The sequence below is a fragment of the Phyllobates terribilis genome, unplaced genomic scaffold, assembly GCF_046119375.1.
Source record: "Phyllobates terribilis strain yellow unplaced genomic scaffold, ASM4611937v1 Scaffold_13__5_contigs__length_258822181, whole genome shotgun sequence".
NCBI lineage: Eukaryota > Metazoa > Chordata > Amphibia > Anura > Dendrobatidae > Phyllobates > Phyllobates terribilis.
In genome coordinates this window covers 4,021,653-4,045,637 of record NW_027362773.1, presented here as the reverse complement: position 1 = coordinate 4,045,637, position 23,985 = coordinate 4,021,653, and the positions used below count along the sequence as shown (strand labels likewise).

The 23,985-nt window shown below is 44.0% G+C and overlaps 1 protein-coding gene across 1 annotated transcript in view; it reads right to left on the bottom strand.

The window, feature by feature from the left end:
• The window catches only part of SLC12A4 (solute carrier family 12 member 4), a 394,075-nt gene that overhangs the window by 347,562 nt on the left and 22,528 nt on the right, over positions 1–23,985 (bottom strand). The gene's annotated exons all lie outside the window — the stretch shown is intronic.

Below are 23,985 nucleotides of genomic sequence, written 5' to 3'. Positions count from 1 at the left end.
TTTCCAAAATGGCTCATTTCATTCCCCTGCCAGGCCTCCCATCTGCACCCGAGCTGGCTAAAGACTTTATCCGTCACATCTTCCGTCTCCATGGCCTGCCCCTCCACATCGTGTCGGATCGTGGGGTCCAGTTCACCTCACGCTTCTGGAGAGCCACATGCAAGCTGCTAGACGTCACCCTGGACTTCTCCTCCGCTTACCACCCACAGTCCAATGGTCAAGTGGAGCGGATCAATCAGATCCTGACCAGTTACCTCCGGCACTTCGTTAATGCCCACCATTCAGACTGGGTGGATCTCCTGCCATGGGCCGAATTCTCTTACAATAATCACGAGAGCGAATCTTCCTCCAAATCCCCGTTTTTTGTAGTCTTCGGTCAGCATCCTCGGATCCCATTTCCCGTCTCCACCTCGGTGGACAATCCGGCTGCGGAATCTCTCGTTAGCAAATTTTCCTCCATTTGGGAGAGTACCCGATCCGCACTCCTTCAGTCGTCCGAGCGGATGAAAAAACACGCTGACAAAAAACGCCTGGATCCTCCACAATTCCGTCCTGGAGATAAAGTCTGGCTCTCGTCCAAGTATGTCCGGCTCAATATATAAGGCACCTCCTCCAAAATGGAGGTGCCCGAGCAATGTTGTTGCAAAGCCTTCACTCTGCTTCAGCCCTCAGATCCCGTTACCAGTTACCTGCCAGTCACCTGCCAGATTCCTGCCTGTTACCTGCCAGTCACCTGCCAGATTCCTGCTTGCTACCTGCCTGCTAGCCTACCTGGAGGCTCCGCCGTCACTTGCCGTGACCACCTGCCTGTCCAGAGACTCTTGCCCGCTCACCTGGGAGAGCTCACCTGCTACCTGCCTGCTAGCCTACCTGGAGGCTCTGCCGTCACTTGCCGTGACCACCTGCCTGTCCAGAGACTCTTGCCTGCTCACCTGGGAGCGCTCACCTGCTACCTGTCTGCTAGCCTACCTAGAGGCTCTGCCGTCACTTGCCGTGACCACCCGCCTGTCCAGAGACTCTTGCCTGCTCACCTGGGAGCGCTCACCTGCTACCTTTCTGCTAGCCTACCTGGAGGCTCTGCCGTCACTTGCCGTGACCACCTGCCCGTCCAGAGACTCTTGCCCGCTCACCTGGGAGCGCTCACCTGCTACCTGCCTGCTAGCCTACCTGGAGGCTCTGCCGTCATTTGCCGTGACCACCTGCCCGTCCAGAGACTCTCGCCCGCTCATCTGGGAGCGCTCACCAGCCACCTGCCTGCTGTCTTTCTACCCAGAGACTGTCCTTGTCACTTGCCGTGAGTACCCGTCCTTCTACTCAGAGACTGTCCCTGTCACTTGCCGTGACTACCTGCCCTTCTACCCAGAGACTGTCCCTGTCACTTGCCGTGACTACCTGCCCTTCTACCCAGAGACTGTCCCTGTCACTTGCCGTGACTACCTGCCCGTCTTCCCTGGGAGCCACCTGCTTCCTTACAAGGACCGCCCCCTTGTATAGTTGCTCAGAGGTTCCGCCTCCCAGACCCGTTACACAGAGATTTAATGGTTTGCTTATACATATCCTAATATTTCATATAGAAAACAGTTGGTATTAGAAATAAGCAAATCAAGTAGAACTTGTTAGGAATGTTCCAAAAATGTTGGATTCCACTTAAAATCTGAAATTTTCAGGATTCAAATCAAATACATTTAGAAAAATGCAAGCAGGTTGCCATTCTGCTGGATTCTTTTGGGAAAGGGTAAAAAACAATGTATACTGCTAAACCTCAACTGACTCCTTAGGCTATGTTCATACATTGCGTTTTTGCTGTGTTTTTTTTTTCTGCAGGAAAACCTGCTGTCTTGGCAGAAAAGAAGCCGCATCAAAAAAGCAGGTTTTGGTGCGTTTTTCAGGATCCCAAAGTTCAGCTTTGCTTCCACCACAGAAGCATGAACACAGGTCACCAATGGCAGGTCAGTGAGTTTGTAGGACATTGTTTAAATTCACACTTTGGTCTGCCATTGAGTTGCTCAAGCATTGTTCAATTTCAAGTGAAAATGTATGCACTAGCACGGCCGCTTGTATGGGGAGGCTTAAAGCTGCATAAACGGACGCACCTCTGCCCACGTGCGTGATACTAATTGTACTACAAAAGATAATGGACTGCTGTGCCCTACACATCAGCCTGTTCTCTTTTCCATCTGGGAGCGTGTAGCACACAGCAGTCCATTATCTTCTGTAGTACAATTTGTATCACGCATGTGGGCAGAGGTGCGTCCACTTATGCAGCTTTAAACCTCCCCATACAAGTGGCAACGCTAGCGCATTTAAATTGTCTGCCCTATTTTTGCACAGGCAGCATACCACTTACCAGTTTATAACGACCAGTCTGTGGAAAGATGTGGCAAGACCACAGAGATTAACACATATACAATCATATTCTCAACATTGCCAGCACAACAAACTTGTGTTAGAAGAAGATATTAATGAAACTGGATGTACAATAAAAAGATTGCAACACCTATTAACAGAATTAAGGGGATTATGTGAAGTAATGTATCTAGAAAGATATTTAGCACACAAAATCCCAAAAGGCTTACAAAAATATAAAACTGTAGCGAGTAACATGGAAGATTCAGATAGCATCAAAGAATGGGACCTTATGTTCCACAATTTTTCAAAACAAGCAATTCATTTCATTATAGATAAGAGACAACGAACATTAAAAACTATTTTATTCAACATTTTTAAGCCATAAAAGATTATAAAAATCATCCTAAAATAGATGCTCTCTCTATCAACAAAGAAGGCTACACGAAAAGGAACAAGAAATTAAGGAAAAGCAGCTCTCCAAATTCTCCAAGGACGGAATTCCTTATATAGATAGAGCAAATTCCATGCAGAAACGTAACCATGAGGAGAGAAAGAATAAATCTATGGACATTTAGTATGAAACCCTAGATGAAATACACGCCAATTCGACTAATTGCTCTTCACTAGATATCACAGTACATACAATATCTATGCAAAACTCCATTCAGACAGTAAGAAATGAAGGGAGTAGGGAGATTATTTAATCGTCTGGTTATTTGTCTGTGAGAGGAGTCAGTGGGAATAGAGCAATTTTGTATGCACCACTAACACCCATTCAATCAAACCTAGTAATTATTATTATTATTATTATAGCGCCATTTATTCCATGGCGCTTTACATGTGAAAAAGGGGGTATACATATCAAAAACAATTACAATAATCTTGAACAAAAATGCAACGGTAAACTGGTACAGAAGGAGAGGAGACCCTGCCCGTGAGTGCTCACAATCTACAAGGGATGGGTGAGGATACAGTAGGTGAGGGTAGAGCTGGTCGTGCAGCGGTATGGTCTGGCGAGGGTTACTGCTGGTTGTACGCTTGTCTCAAGATGTGGGTCTTCAGTTTCCTTTTAAAGGTTTCCAAGGTAGGAGAGAGTCTGATGCTTTGGGGTATTGAGTTCCAGAGTGGAGGAGATGCGCGAGAGAAATCTTGTATGCGATTGTGGGAAGAAGAGATGAGAGAGAAGTAGAGAAAGAGATCTTGTGAGGATCGTAGGTTGTGTGTAGGTATGTACCGGGAGACTAGGTCACAGATGTATGGAGGAGACAGGTTGTTGAAAGCTTTGTATGCCATGGTTAGGGTTTTGAACTGGAGTCTCTGGGTAATGGGGAGCCAGTGAAGCGTTTGACAGAGAGGAGATGCCGGTGAATAGCAGGGGGACAGGTGAATTAAGTCGGGCAGCAGAGTTTAGGATAGATTGGAGGGGTGCAAGAGTGTTGGAAGGGAGGCCACAGACCAGGAGGTTGCAGTAGTCAGATTTGTGGTTGAGGAATGTGCGGATCCGGGAGGTGTTTTTGAGTTGGAGTCGGCAGGAAGTGGAAAGGGCTTGGATATGTGGTTTGAAGGAGAAATCAGAGTCCAGGGTACCCCGAGGCAGCGAGCTTGTGGGACTAGGGAGCGTAGACAGCCATTGACTATGATGGATCGGTCAGATAGGGGGGGGGGCTGAGTGAGATGGGGAAAGATTATGAATTCAGTGTTATCCATATTAAGTTTTAGAAATCTAGCAGAGAAGAAGGATGAGATAACGGACAGACATTGTGGGATTCTTGTTAGTAAGGAGGTGATATCAGGTACAGAAAGGTAAATCTGTGTGTCATCAGCATAGAGATTAAACTGAAAGCAGTGAGACTATGAACTGTCCCAGGCCGTGGGTGTAGAATGAGAAGAGCATAGGTCCTAGGACTGAACCTTGGGGAACACCAACAGATAGGGGCCGAGGTGAGAAGGTGGTGTGTGAGTGAGAAACACTGAAGGTCCTGTCTGTGAAGTATGAGGAGATCCAAGATAGGGCCAAGTCTGTGATGCCAAGGGATGAGAGAGTCTGTATTAAGAGGGAACGGTCCACTGTGTCAAAGGCAGATGACGGGTCCAGGAGGAGGAGGACAGAGTAGTGTTGCTTGGACTTGCAATGTTCCTCAATGATAATCCGCATGTGCTGTGCACATGCTGCGGAAATTTCTGCTGCGTATTATCATTGCGGAAAAATCCACAGCACAACCAATTATTTTGCATTATCGCGGCGTTTTCGCCGCCATTGACTTGCATTGAATCGCTTAATATCCACATGACTACATGTGCACATGCGGATATTAAGCGATTCACTGTGCGGATGGTACCCGGGTCTGGAGAAGAGGAACTGTCCTCCAGACGCGGGTACCATAGTACCTGTAAAAAAAATAAATAAATAAAAAATATACATTATACTCACCTTCTGATGGCCCCCGGTCTCCATAGTGATGTGTCCTTGCTCCCCGGTAGCTCACGATGTTCTAAAAGGACCTGCCATGACGTCATTTAGTCATGTAACGGGTCACTCGACCGCTGATGTCGACCGACGCGTGACCTGTCACATGACTAAATGACGTCATGGAAGGTCCTTTTACACAACCGCGAGACATCGGGAAGACCAGGGGCCATTGGAAGGTGAGTGTATGTTTGTTTTTTTTTTACCATTTTTATAACTGACTTGGTCACACTATATAAAATCCATGCTGTTTGCACAGATTTATATAGTGTGACCAAGTTGTCAAGCACTTTCCAAGTGATGCTAAAATCGCTTGGAAAGCGCTTGACAACCCACATGCGAAATCACATGATCAAAATGCTTCACTTCCGCCTGTCTCTGGCAGGAAAAACGCATGTACAATCCGCATGCGTTTTTTCTGCCAGGGAGATGCAGAAACGCTCAGGAAAAATCCGGAACATTTCTGCATCATGGGCACTTAGCCTTAATAAGGATTCCCTTGGCATATTTTCACTTTCTCATTAGTTTCCATCAGCTTAGTTTGGTTATACCGCTTTTGGACAAATTTATTTTACTATTTTATGTGGCTCTATGCTATAGTCCTCCATTTTAGTGCAGTTTCTTTTGATTCTCATATATTGTCCTCTTGGGATGTTTTCTAGCCACATGGGAAGATGACAGCTATCCATACGGATATATGGTAACTGGTCTGTAGGTTTGTGTGTTTTGGTAGCTATGTTAGCCCCATCCGTGAATATAGTGATGTCCAGAAAATTGATGGATGCAGTGCTTATAGTTGAAGTAAAGTAGAAGTTAAAATCATTTTATTAATGTCATTTAAAAAATGGTTAAGAGAATCCTGGTCCCTGGACCAGATAAAATACAGGGTGGTCCAAAAGTAGGTGGACAGAAAGTGTAATAAGGTTATGAAGGGGGAGATTTATCAAACACTAAATTGCAGCCGCCTGTCTGGATCATCCTCCAATAAACCATGAATTAGACGTGGACGATAAGCTTTCCACCTAATAGATTTCAGGATTCGCATGATAGAAGCTCGTGAAATTTCCAATTCCAAAGAGGCTCTTCTGTGGACTTTTTTGGACTCTGAAAAAATGTTTCAGCAACAAGTTGTTTATTATCTTCTGTACAGACTGTTTTGGGTCGACCAGTTTTTGGAGCATTAAGGATTGAGCCAGTGGCATTGAATTTGTAAAAAAAGGAGAGAACAGGGCGCAATAAGTGACTCAGTAATGCAATTTATAAAGGGGTGTGGGAATGGCTACTAACCTTATGGAGTTATGCACCTCTGCACAACCCTAGTGTAAAGCTCCACAATCTCCGCTCTGTTGGTGGCTGTCCTCTGCTTTCAGCGGCGTTCACAGGTCCCAATCTCACAGTGGTGGGTTAGGTTAGGTGGATCAGGTTAGTTGCGCATACCGCCGAAATGGACGCCCAGCTTAGCCACCACTCCCAGCAGCGTTCCGGAGGGGTTAGGGCAGCGCAGCTTGGAAACCCGGGTATTAACTACTTAATTAACTTCATCCCACAGGTGGATGAACTGGTAAATAAAGGCAGCATGGATTTTATATAGTGTGACCCAGTCAATTATAAAAATGAATAAAAATGGTAAAAAAAAACAAACATACACTCACCTTCCAATGGCCCCTGGTCTTCCCGATGTCTCGCGGTTGTGTAAAAGGACCTTCCATGACGTCATTTAGTCATGTGACAGGTCACGCGTCGGTCGACATCAGCGGTCGAGTGACCCGTTACATGACTAAATGACGTCATGGCAGGTCCTTTTAGAACATCGTGAGCTACCGGGGAGCCAGGACACATCACTATGGAGACCGGGGGCCATCAGAAGGGGAGTATAATGTATATTTTTTATTTATTTATTTATTTATTTTTTTTACAGGTACTATGGTACCCGGGTCTGGAGGACAGTCTCCTCTCTTCTAGACCTGGGTACCATCCGCACATTGAATCGCTTAATATCCGCATGTGCACATGTAGTCATGTGGATATTAAGCGATTCAATGCAAGTCAATGGCGGCAAAATAATTGGTTGTGCTGTGGATTTTTCCGCAATGATAATACGCAGCAGAAATTTTCGCAGCATGTGCACAGCACATGCGGATTATCATTGAGGAACATTGCAGACCTTCTACCAAGCTTTTTTTAAGTGTTTCTGCAGCAGAATTGCCGCTGCGGATACACTTAAAAAACGCATAGTGGGCACACAGCCTAACAACTAACACCGTTAAAGATACAAATAAAGAAAAAAACTAATGTGCAATGTACCAATAATAACCCAATACAACCATGAATGCGGGTTATTAAAAAGAATTGCAAGAAAGCACTGGTCAATTCTACATGGGGATAAAGTTAGTAAGGAACTCATCCCACCCAAATCAAGTTTTGTTTTTAAGAAGGCAAGAAACAGACAGTAAAATAGCCCTCACAGTGAATAAAAATAAATGTATGGAATTATCCAGTAACCAAAGGCAGAATAATGGCTTTTTTCCGTGTAAAAACTGCACAATGTGCAAACTGATGGAGAACCACAACCCAATATATATCGTACATTTGAAACCCCAGTAGGCTTATGTACAATTAAAACACATAACATGCTATACAAAAGGCGTCATACACTCTATAGTGTCCATGCCATAAATTATAAATAGGCAGAACAAAACGGCAATTATGAGTAAGGCTATGTGCACTTGAAGCGTTTTTGATACGTTTTCGCTGCAGTTTTCCTGCCCCGGAAACGCTGTGAAAACACTTGTTAATAGGTCTGCCAGCTATAGCAATGGTAATCCTGATGTGCTGTGCACATGATGCGGAAATTTGCGTTCAGGAATACCATTGCTGAAAAAAACGCAGCATGACCATTGTTCGGGCATTTCCGCCACAAATTCACGCCCATTGACTGGAATTGAACCACAGTAAAACCGCAGGTATAATATCTGTACCTGTGGATTTGCTGCGTTTCAATTAATACCAATCAGCGTGCATTTGCGCCGGAAACGTGCTGCGGATGGTACCCGGGTCGGGAGAAGAGGACTACAACTCCTCTCATCTGACTGCCACTCCCGCAGTAGTCCGCTCTGCCCAGCCCATGGTTAAAAAAAATAAAGAATAAAAAAAAAACCTTATACTCACCTGTCCGGCGCCCCCTGGTGTCCTCCTGGTCCCCGGAAGAGATCCGATGCTCCTGGTGGCCAGCAGTACACTGCGGGGAGCGGGCTCGCTCCCAGCAGTGTAGTGAGCTGCCAGGACCTGCGGTCACATGAGCAATCAGCTGATCGCTCACGTGACCTCACCATGGGAACATTCTGAAGAACGTTCCCATGGTAGTAAGTTCACCGAGACTGATCAGCTGATGAACCCCAGTGACCTCCTGCAGCAGCATGTATACTAACAGGGGTGATTTTACACCCCTGTCAGTATACAGTGCTGTCTTCTACAGCAGTGACACCAGTGATTGCTGATGTCACTGCTGTGGAAGTGACCCAGATCGCAGTGGGACAATTGTTGGCGGTACGTGGACTGCGTCATTGACGGCGGACAGGTGAGGGATATGGTTGTTTGCCATTTTACTTTTTTGTCAGAAGATTGATGGCTTCGCGGACAGAGTGTAATAAAAAAAATTGTACAACCTTGTGTATTTTTATTTCATTAAAATACTTTATTCTGGCCGTGTATTTTATTGAAAAAGCGGTGACCATTTTACCACGCGGTTAGTAATGGGGGCGTCTTCAGACGCCCTCCATTACTAACCTGGACTTCACGTCAGCCGCCAATACAAGGCTGACGTGAACCCCAACCCCATTACCCCACTCGCCACAGCTACAGGGCAGTGGGAAGAGCAGAGGCTAAGTGCCAGATTTGGCACATCTTATTGATGCACCATTTCTTGGACTGCTGAGGGGTGATAGTAATAGCCACGGAGGGGGCTAGTATTCATGGCCCCTTCCCTGGTTATTAATATCACCCCGCAGCAGCCTGTTTAGCTTTTTCTGGTTAGATTTTGTAGGGGGACCCTACATCAATTTTTTTCTGGGGTCCCTCTGTAATCTAGCCAGTAAAGGCTAAACAAACAGTTGTTGACTGATATTAATAGCCAGGGAACATTGTTTGCTAATTTAATACATTCTAGTGGACAAATTTCTGTTGCGGACACTAGCGACGCCGCAAGAGAATTTGACATGCTGTGGTCCTGAAAGATATGCTGCATGTCAGTGTCCACAGGTGATTCGCAGCCTCTGATGCATGCATAGTGGACATGAGATTCTAGAGATCCCATTCACTACACTGTAACATCTGGACGCTGCGAGTTTGACGCTGTATAAACACGCAGCGTCAAACCTGCAGCGGCTCCTAACGGGCCACGTACCCAAACTCACCCGCAGAATGTCAATTTCTGTAGCGGACACGCCAGTCTCTGCTGCAGATTTTGATCGATTTTAGTGTCATTATATGCGGTGAATTCACATGTATTCACAACAAAAGTGCGGCATTGGAACACCGCGTTTTGGACGCAACAAAAATGCTCTGTGCCCAAAGCGCTGCTGAGTGCTGATCGGGAGGACGTAGCGGCTAATGAACCAGCTGTGAGATGTTATTTAATAGCCAGGGATCATGTTTGCAAATGGCACCTTCCCAGGCTAAGATTAGCAGCTCACAGCAGCCACATAAATTACATGAATGGAAATTCTAATGAAGATTGGGTGAATGAGACTAGCTGACATCCATCTCTTATTTGGTGATGTCAGTCAGACTTTTTCATGACCAAGCCCAATTACCCAATTAAAGTAAAGTAAAGAGTTAAATAAATACACAAACACAGAGTAAAAACTTTATTTGAAATACAGCAGACACATTCTTTAATCATTTAAATTAACCAATATACTCACCCCAGTTCTGACAGTAATCCAAGGGTTTAAGCAATGTCCCACCAAATAACTTTATTTAGCTAGAAAACCAATTCATTGATGTACAAAAAAGCTTCAATAAACGCATAAAAAAAAAGTGTCAAAAAGGCCCAGCGTTTTTCCTGCCAAGGAGATGCAGAAACGCTCAGGAAATTTCGGCTTCAAATCCTGAGTGTGCGCACATACCCTAAACCAGGTCTAAATCACAAGCAAATGCAACAGTAAAACAAGAAAAATATGAACTACTTCTGCTGTTTGATTTGTTCCGCCATGGTTTAGGGAAATAAATAAATGGGCCTAGGGCTACCCAAGGACAATCTGGAGGTAAAGGAAAAAAAAAAGCCAAGAACCCCTCCCCTCCAAACTCCACCACCAGTTTTAACCGATGACATCCCCCCATTCCCACTAAACAGGCAAAACAGTTGGGGGGATCCGTCCCATCTAGCTCAGATTTTAGCAAACGTGTTGAGGGAGCCCTGGCATATATAAATATTCTTTCTTCAAAGCAAGGAAGTGATTCACTGGCTATTTCCATTTATAAATGGTGGATGTTCTGTGAGACTTCAGTGCCTAGCCACACACTTCTGAGTAATAAACAAGGACTTAAGATCTTCAAGACCTCTAATATGGACCAAACAGGTATGTATAGATTTACATTTCTATCACCTGTATGCCCATATTAGAGGTCTGAAAAGTCCCAGGGGGTGACAGATTCCCTTTAAATAGGTGATGAACGTGCAGTACCCGGCTGCGGCCACAATACAATAGGCAGAGCGGTGCTGTGCGAACAGCTGATCTGCGGGGGTGCCAGGTGTTACAGTCACACAGATCAGACATTGATGCCCTATCCTAAAGATAAGTCATCAATGTTAAAGCAGTGGACAACCTCTCTAAATTTACTAAATGAGTCTTTGTGTTGGAATAGAACACAAACTCACCCAGTGACCCAGACTGCTGCAGATTGGGTCAGGAACGACAACACACTGCAGATGACTGCTTGTCTGGAGCGGATTAGGCGGCCGCCAGGGGCGTACATAAAAATCACGGGGCCCCATAGCAAAAGTCCTAATAGCCCTGCAGATAGTATGATGGCCCCACATACAGTCCTGCACGTAATAAGCTGGCACCACATATAAAGGCCCCCAAGTAATAAGCTGGCCCTACATATGGCGGCCCCCACCTAGTATGGTGGGCCATATGGCGGCCCCCACCTAGTATGATGGGCCATATGGCGGCCCCCACCTAGTATGATGGGCCATATGGCGGCCCCCACCTAGTATGGTGGGCCATATGGCGGCCCCCACCTAGTATGGTGGGCCATATGGCGGCCCCCACCTAGTATGGTGGGCCATATGGCGGCCCCCACCTAGTATGATGGGCCATATGGCGGCCCCCACCTAGTATGATGGGCCATATGGCGGCCCCCACCTAGTATGATGGGCCACATGGCGGCCCCCACATAGTATGATGGGCCATATGGCGGCCCCCACATAGTATGATGGGCCATATGGCGGCCCCCACATAGTATGATGGGCCATATGGCGGCCCCCACATGGTACTGTTTGATTATAAAAATAAATAAATAAACTCACCTTGCTACTCCGGCGGGGCTTCAGCATTGCTAGGGTCACAGGCGGGAGAGCAGACACATAGCAGCATCAGTGCGTTCTCGGCACCAGCCACATGTGCGTCGCTGCGTTCAAATGATGAATGCTGCGTGCGCGCGTCCTGCCCCTGGTGATGACGAGCCACCAGGTCAGGCACCCGGAAAAACTGACTGTGGCCCCCCCAACCAGTGCCATACCGCTGTCCACCGAGAAAGTGCCCGAAAGGGCAGATTAGCAATCCGGGCCTGGGAGAAACCAACCTTAAGATCTCCAAACAATGCAAGCTCCTATTGTTCATCATAGGACCTACATTTATCTACTTGTCAGTCCCATCTTGCCTACACAAGGGGCAAACTAGTGCTTTCAAACCATAAAAGTGAGTGTAAATAGAAGATGTGAATAGATAGAGAATCTATTGCGCTACTTTCAAGGGGTAAATGAAAGAAAATACAGAAAAAAAATAGAAATACAAGTAGAAAACCAGTGATACTCTCCAAAACAAATGTATTAAAAGTACGCAATAATAATGAACACCATAGGGTCATAATCTCACAACACGTTTTCACAATGTTTGAGTAAAATGGATGTCAATACATCAAAGCAGACCAAAAATACACAGATGAATTTCATAAGAATAAATAGTCCATAGTCTACTGAGATTTTACATTGGAAGTTACAGAGATACTAAATTGTAATTGTTATTTGCGATTTTCTGAGTAATTAATCCAAAGTGAACATCCACAGTAGGTTTTCTTGCTGTAGTAACTACCCCTCTATTGAGAGCTGATAGCAAACAAGAGTTAAAGGGGTATTCCCATCTCCAAGATCCTATCCCAATAAGTAGTAGGTGTAATAATAATAATATAATAGAAACGTAGTATAGTAATTTTGATTCGCTATCTCTCTTAACTCATGTGCAGGAATCGCAGGACCTTAGGTATCCATGGTTACTACCACTAGCAACTAGCTAACTAACTGTGACTTTATCAGTGGACGTAACCATGGATACCTAAGGTCCTGCGATGACTACACATGAGGAAAAAGATAGCGAATCAAAAATACTATACTACATTTCTAATTGGAGGTATACCCTGCTTAAAAAATAAAGGGAACACTTACAACAGAATATAACTCCAAGTAAATCAATCTTCTGTGAAATCAAACTGTCCACTTAGGAAGCAACACTGATTGACAATCAATTTCACATGCTGTGGTGCAAATGGAATAGACAATAGATGGAAATTATCAAGACACCCTCAGTAACGAAGTGGTTCTGCAGGTGGGGACCACAGACCACATCTCAGTACCAATGCTTTCTGGCTGATGTTTTGGTCACTTTTGAATGTTGTTTGTGCTTTCACACTCGTGGTAGCATGAGACGGACTCTACAACCCACAGAAGTTGCTCAGGTAGTGCAGCTCATCCAGGATGGCACATCAATGGGAGCTTTGCCAAGTAGGTTTGCTGTGTCTGTCATCGTAGAGTCCAGAGGCTGGAGGCGCTACCAGGAGACAGGCCAGTACACCAGGAGACGTGGAGGGGGCGGTAGGAGGGCAACAACCCAGCAGGAGGACCGCTACCTCCGCTTTTGTGCAAGGAGGAACAGGGGAGCACTGCCAGAGCCCTGCAAAATGTCCTCCAGCAGGCCACAAATGTGCATGTGTCTGCACAAACTGTTAAAAACCGACTCCATGAGGGTGGTATGAGGGCCCGACTTCCACAGATGGGGGTTATGCTCACAGCCCAACACTGTGCAGGACGCTTGGCATTTGACACAGAACACCAGGATTGGCAAAGTCACCACTGGCGCCCTGTGCTCTTCAAAGATGAAAGCAGGTTCACACTGAGCACATGTGACAGAGTCTGGAGACGCCGTGGCGAGCGATCTGCAGCCTGCAACATCCTTCAGCATGACCGGTTTGGCAGTGGGTCAGTAATGGTGTGGGGTGGCTTTTCTTTGGAGGGCCGCACAGCCCTCCCTGTGCTATCCAGAGGTAGCCTGACTGACATTAGGTACCGAGATGAGATCCTCAGACCCCTTGTGAGACCATATGCTGGTGCGGTTGGCCCTGGGTTCCTCCTAATGCAGGACAATGCCAGACCTCATGTGGCTGGAGTGTGTCAGCAGTTCCTGCAAGATGAAGGCATTGAAGCTATTGACTGGCCCGCCAGTTCCCCAGACCGGAATCCGATTGAGCACATCTGGGACATCATGGCTCGCTCCATCCACCAACGTCACGTTGCACCACAGACTGTCCAAGAGTTGGCGGATGCTTTAGTCCAGGTCTGGGAGGAGATCCCACAGGAGACCATCCGCAACCTCATCAGGAGCATGCCCAGGCATTGCAGGGAGGTCATACAGGCACGTGGAGGCCACACACAATACTGAGCCTCATTTTGACTTGTTTTAAGGACATTACATCAAAGTTGGATTAGCCTGTAGTGTGTTTTTCCACTTTAATTTTGGGGGTGACTCCAAATCCAGGCCTCCGTTGGTTAATAAATTTGATTTCCATTGATGATTTTTGTGTGATTTTGTTGTCAGCACATTCAACTTTGTACAGAACAAAGTATTCAGTGAGAATATTTCATTCATTCAGATCTAGGATGCGTTATTTGAGTGTTCCCTTTATTTTTTTGAGCAGTGTATATTATATATATATATATATATATATATATATATATATATATATATATATATATATATATATATATATATATATATATATATATATATATATATATACACACACACACACACATACACACACACAGTTATATGAAAAAGTTTGGGCACCCCTATTAATCTTAAGCTTAATGTTTTATAAAAATTGGTGTTTTTGCAACAGCTATTTCAGTTTGATATATGTAATAACTGTTGGACACAGTAATGTTTCTGCCTTGAAATGAGGTTTATTGTACTAACAGAAAATGTGCAATCTGCATTCAAACAAAATTTGACAGGTGCATAAGTATGGGCACCCTTATCATTTTCTTGTTTTAAATACTCCTACCTACTTTTTACTGACTTACTAAAGCACTTTTTTGGGTTTTGCAACCTCATTGAGCTTTGAACTTCATAGCCAGGTATATGCAATCATGAGAAAAGCTACTTAAAGTGGCCACTAGCAAGTTGCTCTCCTGTTTGAATCTCCTCTGAAGAGTGGCATCATGGGCTCCTCAAAACAACTGTCAAATGATCTGAAAACAAAGATTATTCAACATAGTTGTTCAGGGGAAGGATACAAAAAGCTGTCTCAGAGATTTAACCTGTCAGTTTCCACTGTGAGGAACATAGTAAGGAAATGGAAGAACACAGGGACAGTTCTTGTTAAGGCCAGAAGTGGCAGGCCAAGAAAAACATCAGAAAGGCAGAGAAGAAGAATGGTGAGATCAGTCAAGGACAATCCTCAGACCACCTCCAGAGAGCTGCAGCATCAACTTGCTGCAGATGGTGTTACTGTGCATCGGTCAACTATACAACGCACTTTGCACAAGGAGAAGCTGTATGGGAGAGTGATGCGAAAGAAGCCGTTTCTGCAAGCACGCCACAAACAGAGTCGGCTGAGGTATGCAAAAGCACATTTAGAGAAGCCAATTTCTTTTTGGAAGAAGGTCCTGTGGACTGATGAAACCAAGATTGAGTTGTTTGGTCATACAAAAAGGCGTTATGCATGGCGGCAAAAAAACACAGCATTCCAAGAAAAACACTTGCTACCCACAGTAAAATTTGGTGGAGGTTCCATCATGCTTTGGGGATGTGTGGCCAATGCCGGCACCGGGAATCTTGTTAGAGTTGAGGGACGCATGGATTCCACTCAATATCAGCAGATTCTTGACAATAATATTCAAGAATCAGTGACAAAGTTGAAGTTACGCAGGGGATGGATCTTTCAGCAAGACAATGATCCAAAACACCGCTCCAAATCTACTCAGGCATTCATGCAGAGGAACAATTACAATGTTCTGGAATGGCCATCCCAGTCCCCAGACCTGAATATCATTGAACATCTGTGGGATCATTTGAAGAGGGCTGTCCATGCTCGGCAACCATCAAACTTAACTGAACTGGAATTGTTTTGTAAAGAGGAATGGTCAAAAATACCTTCATCCAGGATCCAGGAAATCATTAAAAGCTACAGGAAGCAACTAGAGGCTGTTATTTTTGCAAAAGGAGGATCTATTAAATATTAATGTCACTTTTCTGGTGAGGTGCCCATACTTATGCACCTATCAAATTTTGTTTGAATGCAGATTGCACATTTTGTGTTAGTACAATAAACCTCATTTCAAGGCAGAAACATTACTGTGTCCAACAGTTATTACATATATCAAACTGAAATAGCTGTTGCAAAAACATCAATTTTTATAAAACATTAAGCTTAAGATTAATAGGGGTGCTCAAACTTTTTCATATAACTGTACTCCTACCTACTTTTTACTGACTTACTAAAGCACTTTATTTGGTTTTGTAACCTCATTGAGCTTTGAACTTCATAGCCAGGTGTATGCAATCATGAGAAAAGCTACTTAAAGTGGCCACTTGCAAGTTGTTCTCCTGTTTGAATCTCCTCTGAAGAGTGGCATCATGGGCTCCTCAAAACAACTGTCAAATGATCTGAAAACAAAGATTATTCAACATAGTTGTTCAGGGGAAGGATACAAAAAGCTGTCTCAGAGATTTAACCTGTCAGTTTCCACTGTGAGGAACATAGTAAGGAAATTGAAGAACACAGGGACAGTTCTTGTTCAGGCCAGAAGTGGCAGGCCAAGAAAAACATGAGAAAGGCAGAGAAGAAGAATGGTGAGATCAGTCAAGGACAATCGTCAGACCACCTCCAGAGAGCTGCAGCAGCAACTTGCTGCAGATGGTGTCACTGTGCATCAGTCAACTATACAACGCACTTTGCGCAAGGAGAAGCTGTATGGGAGAGTGATGCGAAAGAAGCCGTTTCTGCAAGCACGCCTCAAACAGAGTCAGCTGAGGTATGCAAAAGCACATTTGGAGAAGCCAATTTCTTTTTGGAAGAAGGTCCTGTGGACTGATGAAACCAAGATTGAGTTGTTTGGTCATACAAAAAGGCGTTATGCATGACGGCAAAAAAACACAGCATTCCAAGAAAAACACTTGCTACCCACAGTAAAATTTGGTGGAGGTTCCATCATGCTTTGGGGCTGTGTGGCCAATGCCGGCACCGGGAATCTTGTTAAAGTTGAGGGACGCATGGATTCCACTCAGTATCAGCAGATTCTTGACAATAATTTTCAAGAATCAGTGATAAAGTTGAAGTTACGCAGGGAATGGATCTTTCAGCAAGACAATGATCCAAAACACCGCTCCAAATCTTCTCAGGCATTCATGCAGAGGAACAATTACAATGTTCTGGAATGGCCATCCCAGTCCCCAGACCTGAATATCATTGAACATCTGTGAGATCATTTGAAGAGGGCTGTCCATGCTCGGCAACCATCAAACTTAACTGAACTGGAATTGTTTTGTAAAGAGGAATGGTCAAAAATACCTTCATCCAGGATCCAGAAACTCATTAAAAGCTACAGGAAGCGACTAGAGGCTGTTATTTTTGCAAAAGGAGGATCTACTAAATATTAATGTCACTTTTCTGGTGAGGTGCCCATACTTATGCACCTGTCAAATTTTGTTTGAATGCAGATTGCACATTTTCTGTTAGTACAATAAACCTCATTTCAAGGCAGAAACATTACTGTGTCCAACAGTTATTACATATATCAAACTGAAATAGCTGTTGCAAAAACATCAATTTTTATAAAACAATAAGCTTAAGATTAATAGGGGTGCCCAAACTTTTTCATATAACTGTATATATATAAATAAAAGTATGAGCTTATATATCAAATGAGTGAATAAAAAATATAGTCCAGACATTGACAAGGTTAGAAATAATGATTTTTATTAGAAAGAATAATTTTCTCCATCAAACTTTTCTTTCGTCACAGAATGCTCCCTTTGCAGCAATTACAACATTGCAGACCTTTGAAATTCTAGCTGTTAATTTGCTGAGGTAATCTTGAGAAATTTCACCCCATGCTTCCTGAAGCCCCTCCCACAAGTTGGATTGGCTTGATGGGCACTTTTTGCGTACCATACGGTCAAGCTGCTCCCACAACAGCTCAATGGGGTTGAGATCTGGTGACTGCGCTGGCCACTCCATTACAGATAGAATACCAGCTGCCTGCTTCTTCCCTAAATAGTTCATGCATAATTTGGAGGTGTGCTTTGGGTCATTGTCCTGTTGTAGGATGAAATAGGCTCCAATCAAGCGCTGTCCACAGGGTATGGCATGGCATTGAAAAATGGAGTGATAGCCTTCCTTATTCAAAATCCCATTTAACTTGAACAAATCTCCCACTTTACCAGCACCAAAGCAACCCCAGACCATCACATTACCTTCACCATGCTTGACAGATGGCGTCATGCACTCTTATAACATCTTTTCAGTTGTTCTGCATCTCACAAATGTTGTTCTGTGTGATCCAAACACCTCAAACTTTGATTCGTCTGTCCATAAAACTTTTTTCCAATCTTCCTGTGTCCAGTGTCTGTGTTCTTTTGCCCATTATCTTTTCCTTTTATTAGCCAGTCTCAGATATGGCTTTTTCTTTGCCACTTTGCGCTGAAGGCCAGCATCCCGGAGTTCACTGTAGACGTTGACACTGGCATTTTGCGTGTACTATTTAATGAAGCTGCCAGTTGAGGAGCTGTGAGGCATCGATTTATCAAACTAGAGACTCTAATGTACTTGTCTTGTTGCTCAGTTGTGCAGCGGGGCCTCCCACTTCTCTTTCTACTTTGGTTAGAGCCTGTTTGTGCTCTCCTCTGAAGGGAGTAGTACACACCGTTGAAGGAAATCTCCAGTTTCTTGGCAACTTCTCGCATGGAATAGCCTTCATCTCTAAGAACAAGAATAGACTGTCGAGTTTCACATGAAAGTTCTCTTTTTCTGGCCATTTTGAGAGTTTCATAGAACAAACAAATGTAATGCTCCAGATTCTCAACTAGCTCAAAGGAAGGTCAATTTTATAGCTTCTCAAATCAGCCAAACCATTTTCAGCTGGGCTAACATACTTGTGCAAGGGTTTTCTAGGGTTTTCTAAACATCCATTAGCCTTCTTGCAGTTAGCAAACGCAATGTACCATTAAAACACTGGTGTGGTGGTTATTGAAAATGGGCCTCTATACAACTATGTAGATATTGCAATAAAAACAAGACGTTTGCAGCTAGAATAGTCATTTACCACATTAACAATGTATAGAGTGTATTTCTGATTGATTTAATGTTAGCTTCATTGAAAAAAAAAGTGCTTTTCTTTCAAAAATAATGACATTTCTAAATGACCTCAAACTTTTGAACGGTAGTGTATATAGATATAAATATTCATTTGCTATGATCAGATAAAGGTACCCGACCGATGACATATAGGTACATCATGACGATCATGAGTGGCACAGGAGCTGTGCCAGCGCGATCACTGCCAGGAGCTCAGCTTACATGATAGCTGAGCACCAGCTGTCGGCTGTTTAACCCCCTAAATGCCAAAATTGATACCAATTGTGACATTTAGGAGGCTAGAGTGGGAGGGGGCTCCATCTCCCTTCAGATCGGCGCCCCTGCGACGTCATCGCAAGGGTCCGATGGTTATCACGGCAACCAGAGGTCGTCATGAGGACGTCCAGGTCTGCCAGCGACGGTGGCCTGATTAGACCAAGCCAGGTCTAATAGGCTTCTGTCAGTGTAACATTAAACAGGTATAAAGCATGGCAATGCATTGTACCAGCGATCAAAGTAATGCAAGTTAAAGTCCCATAGAGGGACTTATTAAAAAAAAACCGAAAAATATTCTAACAATAAATACGTATATTTGTAAAAAAAACAAAAAAAAGTACACACTTGGTATCGCGTGTCCAGAACGGCCTGAGCTATAAAATTGTTACTCTGGTTAACCCCTACGGTGAACACTATAAGAAAAATAAAAAAACGAAACCTGCTTTTTCATTATAAAGACCACATCAAACTTTGGCACATGGGAGAAATCTGACCCGCAGGGTGAGTATTTTTGGCCCTCGATGCCGATACAGTTGATAGCAATGATGGAGGAGGGAGCGTCAGCTGATGCTCCCTCTCCCATCATTCCTGCTCTGTTATACTGTATGGAAGGCAATACAGGGTCCCATTATACCAGGGGTGTACATAGAAATCATGGGGGCCCATAGCAGAAGCTTTAATTGGGAACCCCCTTCCCCCCACAAAAAAATAAATATTTGACTGTGTCACAGAAGAGCAGATCTCACAACTTTCCAGCCTTTACACAGTAATTTTCCTCCTGGATTGCTCCTTCATTGCCCCATGAAGTGTGATTCCAACAAATGTGCCCCCCAAACACAGTATGATACCCCCATGGTGAATTCCTCCACATTAGCCTCCACATGCACAGTATAATCACCCTATTCTACCCCACTTCAACTCCAAAGGCAAAGTATGGTGACCCCAACACAGTATGATCCCCCAACTGCGACCCCCACAGAGCTCTCCATACACTATAATGTGCCTACAAACAGTATAATGGCCAGCTCTAGCCCTCCAAACAGTATAATGGACCCCACACAACCCTTCACACTGTATAATTGCTTTCGTACAGTATAATGGCCTCCCACAAAGCCTTCAAAATATTATAATGGCTCCACATAGCCTTCCATATAGTATAATGCGCCCCCCATAATCCTCCATATAGTATAATGAACTTCTCATGGTCCTCCAAAAAACATAATGCACTCCCCAAAGTCCTCCATACAGTATATTACACACCCCATAGGGTAAAATGCAGCCCCTATATAGTATAATGCACCCCACAGTCCTGCAGTATTATGGGCACCACGTACTCACTGATTTTAAAATACCGTATATTTTAACCCCTTTCCGACGAGGTCTTTAATAGTACGTTGCTGCGCCCTGGGACTTAAGGACCAGCTCCGTATTATTACGCATAATGCGATTGCGCCCGCACACAAGCGGTGCGATCACCGCCAGGTGTCAGCTGATTGTCACAGCTGGCACCCGGTGTTATGTGCAATCCTTTTTGGCTTTGTTTTTGTATGTTTTATTGTGAGTCCATAAAAGTCCCGCACCGCTCCCTGCACATTAACCCCAGCAATACCGCGATCGAAATCGATCATAGCATTGCGGGGCAAGGGGGGGGGGGGGTGATCGTTATACTGACCTCTCATGCCGGCATGCAGCAATGTCTGCGGCGGCTTCCGAGTGTTGTCATGATGACCCCATGTCGTCATGCCAACATCCGGGTCACCAGGAGGCAGGACGTTACTTTGGTCATGCACAGTGCATGACCAAAGTAATGTCTCCCCTGTGTGCAGCACTGACAGGCTGCATGGCATAGCGAGATGCTGCTCTCTATGCTATACAACCAATCAGGCTGCAAAAAGTGAAAGTCCAATAGTGGGATAATGTGTAAAATAAAAAAAAAAAAAAAAATTATACAAAAGTAAAAATAATCCCCAAAACATAAAAATATATTGAACCCATAATATTGAATTATAAAAAAAAATAAACCAATAAAAGTACACATACACATTGGTATTGCCGCATCCGGAATGACCTTACCTATAAAACTGTCCACTAGTTAACCCCTTTAGTGACCATGGGAAAAAAAAACGAAGCAAAAAAAATGCTTTATCATCATACCGCCAAACAAAAAATGGAATAACACGTGATCAAAAAGATGTAAATAAAAATTATACCGCTGAAAACATCATCTTATCCCGCAAAAAACAAGTCACCATACAGCTCCATCATCCGAAAAATAATAAAATTATAGCTCTCAGAATAAAGTGATACAAAAAAATATTTTTTCTAGAAAAAATAGTTTTTATTGTGTAAAAGCGCCATAACAAACTAGATAAATGCAGTACCACTGTAAACGTACTGACCCAAAGAATAAAGTAGCCTTATCAATTTTACCACACGCGGAGCAGCATAAAAAGCCCCCCATAAAAACAATTCCGGAATTGCTGGTTTTTGTTTATTCTGCCTCCCAAAAATCGGAATATAAAGCGATCAAAAAATGTCACCTGCCCAAAAATGATACCAATAAAAAAAAAAGTCAGCTTGTCCCGCAAAAAACAAGCCATCACATGACTTTGTTGGCCAAAATATGGAAAAATTATAGCTTTCAAAATATGGCGATGCAAAAACTAGTCTTTGCAAAAAAAGGCGTCTTTTATTGTGTGACAGCTGTCAATCATAAAAACCCGATATGAATCTAGTATCGCTGTAATCACACCGACCCGAAGAATAAAGTTGTCTAATCACTTATACCACACGAGGAACGGTGTAAAAAAATAAACTCTAGGTTTGGGGTTGGGCTAGGGTTAGGGTGGGGATTTTTTCAAAAGTAAAGAAAAAAAAAAATGATGACGATAGGGCGACCAGTGTTGAGCGCAAGTGCTCGCTACTTGAGTTTGCATCGGGTGCACGGGTATGCACACAGTACCGTGGGTGTTCGAGTGACATGCTCGAGTCTCTGCCCCATATGCTTCGCGGTAAAAAAAAACGTTGCTGGGATCGCTTGCCATGCACGAGTGATTCCAGCATGTTTTTTTTTGGGAGTGTCTAACAACCGTGAAACATGCGGGGCAGGGACTCGAGCATATCACTAGAGCACCCGCGATATATGGTGCCTACCCGAGTACCCAATGCAAACTCAAGCAGCGAGCACTTGTGCTCAAGACTAATGACAACTTATTCAATATGATGACCTAATGTTATCAAAATCTGTCGTACTGTGTTCAAAATGTACACTATACCCCTTGATAAAATCCTTGAGGGGTCTAGTTTCCAAAATGGAGTCAATTGTGGGTGTTTCCACTATTTAGGCACATAAGGGGCTCCCGAAATGCAACATGGCATCCACTCTTCATTCCAGCCAATTTTGCGTTCAAAAAGTCATACAGTGCTACTTCCCTTCTCAACCCTGACGTGCGCCCAAACAGTGTATTTTCCCCACATATGGGGTATTGGCGTACTCAGGAGAAATTGCACAACAGTTTTTAGGTTCCATTTTCTCCTCTTACCATTGTGAAAATAAAGAAATTGGGGTTAAAACATCATTTTTGTAGACAAAGTTTGATTATTTTATTTTCACGGCTCCATGTTATAAACTTCTGTGAAGCACCTGGGGGTTAAGGCTGCTCATCACTCATCTAGATAAGTTCCCTGAGGGGTCTAGTTTCCAAAATGGTGTCACTTCTGGGGGTTTTCCACTGTTTAGGCACATCAGGGGCACATCCGCTAATTATTCAAGCAAATTTTACATTCAAATAGACAAATGGCGCTACTTCCCTTCTGAGCCCTGCCGTGCGCCAAACATTGTTTTTTCCCCATGTATAGGGTATCCGCGTGCTCAGGGGAAATTGCACAACACATTTTGGGGTCTATTTTTTCCTGTTACCCCTGCAAAAATAAAAAAAATTGGATCTAAAGTAACATTTTTGTGAAAAAAGTTAACCGTTCATTTTTTGCTTCCCTATTCAAAATATTCCTGTGAAGCACCTAAATGGGTTAATAAATTTCTTGAATGTGGTTTTGAGCACCTTGATGGGTGCAGTATTTAGAATGGTGTCACTTTGGGGTATTTTCTGTCATAAAGGCCCCTCAAAGTCACTTCAAATGTGAGGTCCCTAAAAAATGGTTTTGCAAATTTTGTTGTAAAAATGAGAAAATCGATGGTAAACTTTTAACCCATATAGCTCCCTAATAAAAAAAAAATTTTGGTTCCAAAATTGTGCTGATGTAAAGTAGACATGTGGGAAATGTTATTTATTAACTATTTTGTGTGACATATCTCTCTGATTTAAGGTCATGAAAATTCAAAGTTTGAAATTTGTGAAATTTTAAAAATTTTCGCCAAATTTCCGATTTTTTCACGAATAAACTTAAGTGATATAGAAGAAATTTTACCACAATCATGAAGTACAATATGTCACGAAAAAACATTCATAAAGTGACACTGGTCAGAATTGTAAAAATTGGCCAGGTCATTAACGTGCAAACCACCCTCGGGGGTAAATAAGCCGGCTCGAGTATAAGCCGAGGCCCCTAATTTTACCACTAAAAACTGGGAAAACGTATTGATTTGAGTATAAGCCTAGGGTGGGAAATGCAGTGGCTACTGGGAAATGTCCCCATCCTGGTAAGTGTGGCCCCCCCTCCCTCACACCCTCTCCCCCCAATCCAGGTGTGTGTGGCCCCCCTCCCTCAGACACTCCCCCCCACAATCCTGGCATGTGTGGCCCCCCCTCACACCCTCCCCCCCAATCCTGGCATGTGTGGCCCCCTCAAACCCTCCCCCCCAATCCTGTTATGTGTGGCCCCCCCTCCCCCCAATCCTGTTATGTGTGGCCCCCCCTCCCCCCAATCCTGTTATGTGTGGCCCCCCCTCCCCCCAATCCTGTTATGTGTGGCCCCCCCTCCCCCCAATCCTGTTATGTGTGGGCTCCCCCTCCCCCAAATCCTGTTATGTGTGGGCCCCCCTCCCTCACACCCTCCCCCCCAATCCTGTTATGTGTGGC